Source organism: Odontesthes bonariensis, chromosome 18 (genome assembly GCF_027942865.1).
Source record: "Odontesthes bonariensis isolate fOdoBon6 chromosome 18, fOdoBon6.hap1, whole genome shotgun sequence".
NCBI classification, from domain to species: Eukaryota; Metazoa; Chordata; class Actinopteri; order Atheriniformes; family Atherinopsidae; genus Odontesthes; species Odontesthes bonariensis.
The window spans coordinates 30,061,672-30,065,260 of record NC_134523.1 but is presented as its reverse complement, the minus strand read 5'-3'; the positions used below and the strand labels follow the sequence as shown (position 1 = coordinate 30,065,260).

The 3,589-nt window shown below is 43.7% G+C and overlaps 1 pseudogene; it reads right to left on the bottom strand.

The window, feature by feature from the left end:
- Nucleotides 1-1,241: 1,241 nt before the first annotated feature.
- LOC142367952 (general transcription factor II-I repeat domain-containing protein 2-like) lies at nt 1,242-3,144 on the bottom strand (annotated as a pseudogene).
- Nucleotides 3,145-3,589: the final 445 nt, after the last annotated feature.

Genomic DNA, 3,589 nt, shown 5'->3' with positions numbered 1-3,589 from the left:
CGTCTTCACCCTTCATGCCATGCCATGCCGAGCCGAGCCGAGCCGAGTCGAGTCGAGTCGAGTCAAGTCAAGTCTTTTGTTTTTCCATGATCATGTTTGGTTTTCATAGTTTCGTTCTTGCCATCCGGCTCAGCCACGCCTTATGTTAACCGTGCGCCTTGTTTTTAGTTCTTAGTTTTGTGTTTTATCATGTTTTAGTTTTGTAGCTCATGTTTAGTTTTAGTTTTGCCATTGTTTTTCCCTCACTCCCCATGTTCAGGTCATTAGTTTGACTCACGTCACCTGCATTGGTTCTCATCAGCTTCACTCATCAGTCCCCACAGTATTTAGGTTCCCCGTTTTCTCATAGTGAGGGTGAGATCCATGCACATTCACCCTTCATGCCATGCCACGCAACGGCCAGCCACGTCAAGCCAAGCCAAATCGTCTTTTGTTTTCATAGTTTCATTCTTGTCATCCGGCTCATCCGCGTTTTATGTTAACCTTGTTCTCTGTTTGAAAATAAATCAAGTCTTGTTTGTGAAGTCCGCATTCGTGTCCTTACGCCTCGCAACCAACGTAACAATTGCAGCGTATCACTGATGTATTTCAGTCAGTGTTGTCTACGAAATCCCCCAGAAACCTACCTACTATTTTAACCTACAGTTTGTTGTCATTGTGCTTTTTCTCAACAAAATATAAGAAAGGGAGCTCTTAAAGCTGCCGTCGGCAACTTTTTTTTAGTCATATTAGCTTGAACTGTCATGGGATTCTGGAAGTAGAATATTAAATAGGCTGTTTAGGAAAAATCCCGAATTCTGTAGCTCCCTCTAAAGCAGGGGTGTCAAAGTCAAATACACCGAGGGCCAAAAAAACAAATTTGTTACAAGCCGAGGGCCGGACTGGTTCAATGTTTATTAGAACATATTGAAATGATTGCACATTAAACATTTATATAAACATTTTCAACAGGCAAACAGCAAAAAATTAAATTGTTTTTAAAAACAATTTAAAAACAACAACAACAACAATAACTGCTTTCAAATAGTAAAAAAATAGATCAAATCAGTTGTATTCTTTCTCATGGCATCTGCAATTTCCGCTGAGCCCATTCAACTGAAAAATAAATATAAATAAATAAAATAAAATAAAATACAAAATCTATGGCACAGAGACAAAACAATACTCCCTTCAAAGAAAAATCCCGTCTTGTCGAAACAAATGTAAGAATTTAACTGAATTAAAAACTGAAAATACGCTCTGTGATGCTCACTTGTCTGAGGAGGAGCCTGATACTTGGTGGTGTCTCATCATTTGCACAAGTTCATCGATGTTCGGGGTTAGGCTCTGAGCTGAGGAAATCCTCAGGATTGAGTGAAGGTGATTGTCGGTAAGACGGCTCCTGTGTGATGTTTTGTTTAGCTTCATTAATGAGAACAGTTGTTCACACAGGTATGTGCTGCCAAACATAGAGAGCGTCCGAGCAGCTTGGATGCGCAACTGGGGCATTGTTTCGGGGATGAAACGTGCAAACTCAGCAGGACCCACTCTCTCGTATTTTACTTTCAGTGTGTCATTGCACTGGAGCTCAATCAACTCCATTTGCAGTTGTGGTGGTGCGCTTTCCACATCAACAGCAAAGGGATTGCTGAGCAGTTCAAAGCTGCCTTTTTGGGCTTCAAAGTCAGCAAATCGGCGTTGGAAGTCGGCGGCAAGTGTGTTGAGTTTATCAGCGAACTGTGCACTTCTCCTTCATGGTCTGGCAGCTGGAAAAGTGGCTCAAGTTTTCTTTACGCATCTGCATCTCCCACAGACTCAGCTTGGTTTTAAAGGCCTTCACTGTTGTGTACATATCAGAGATGACACGTCCCCGTCCCTGCAGCTGCAGATTCACCACATTCAGATGGCTCGTGATGTCGCAGAGAAACGCCATTTCACACAGGAAAGTTTCATCTCGGAGCTCTGTTGTGTCTTTCCCCTTGCTTTCCATGAACATACAGATGTCCTCACGCAGCTCGAAACATCTTTGCAGCACCTCTCCCTGGCTTAGCCATCGCACCTCTGTGTGATACGGTAAGTCACCATACTCTGTATCGAACTCTCCCAGAAATGCCTTGAACTGGCGGTGATTTAAACCTTTGGCTCTGATGATGTTAACTGCTCGCTTTATGGTGCTCATTACATGTTCCATTTTCAAGGCTTTGCCACACAATGACTCCTGGTGTATGATGCAGTGATAAGCTGTCAGCTCATCTGTGACGTTTTCCTCCCGCATCCTCTCACGCATCCTTGCCACCAATCCACTCCTGCGCCCACACATTGCGGGTGCTCCGTCTGTGGTTAATCCCACAAGTTTTTCCCAAGGCAACCCCATCTCATTTACACATCTGGATACCTCTTCATACAGATCTTGTCCTGTAGTTGTGCCATACATAGGACGTAATGCCAAAAACTCTTCTGTTATGCTCAGGCTGGAGTCACTCCACGGACGAAAATTGACAGTTGGGCGATGTCAGATGTGTCCGTGCTCTCATCCACAGCAAGAGAATATGCGATGAAATCTTTTCCCTTTCTCACAAGCTGTTCTTTTATGTTGGTGGAAAGCTGGTCTACACGTTCAGCAACGGTGTTTCTGCTCAGGCTCACATTTGAGAATAGAACTCTTTTGTCTGGGCACACTGCGTCACAAACTTCAAGCATACACTTTTTGATAAACTCTCCTTCTGTAAAGGGCCGGGCTGATTTTGCGACCTCTTTTGCCACAATAAAGCTGGCCTTGACAGCAGCCTCGCTTTGTGATTTTGCATGTGTGAACATAGCCTGCCTGGACTTAAGTCCTCGTTTTAATTCTTCCACCTTCTGTAGCCTTTGTTCCGTGTCCATATTCTTATCTTTGACTGTGTGTTTCTGAGATGTTTGATAGTGCCTTCTTAGGTTGTATTCTTTCATGACCGCCACACTTTCTCCACACAGAAGACACACAGGTTTGCCTTTTACCTCCGTAAACAGGTACTCTGCCTCCCACCTGGATTGAAAGTCCCTGTTCTCAGCGTCCACCTTACGTTTTGCCATTTTTGACTCTGACAGCTGATGAATAATGAAGCCGCTTGTTCGCGCTGCAGTGACTTCGCGGGCTACCGTTGCATTGTGGGGGATGTAGTGTTGGTGCTTCCAAAACGCCAGCGGGCGGCTGTGGCCTGCGGGCCGGTTCTAATGGTAATTAAATACAGTGGAAACCGCTTATAGTGATCACGTTGGTCCAGAGCCAATTTGAACACTATAAGCGGTTGATTACTAAAACCGAAGTTGTATTACAGTACAGGTATTTCACTTATTTTTTATGGAGAATATCATCTAAATGCCATTTGTATTGTTTTTCAATGAGAAAAATTAAATGAAACGGATAGCTTCAGCATTTACTGAATTTTATTATCATGCAAGTTTAATTACAGTACTGCGCAGTGCGCAGACATGTAGGCTAACTCAAATACAGTACGTAACTTTCTCTGCCGGTGCATTTTTTTTCTTACAAGTCAGAAAACAAAGTTTGAATTCAATCCGCCTTTCAGCACCCCTGCTCGGATCTGTGCTCCTCCGTGCCGGTGTTCTG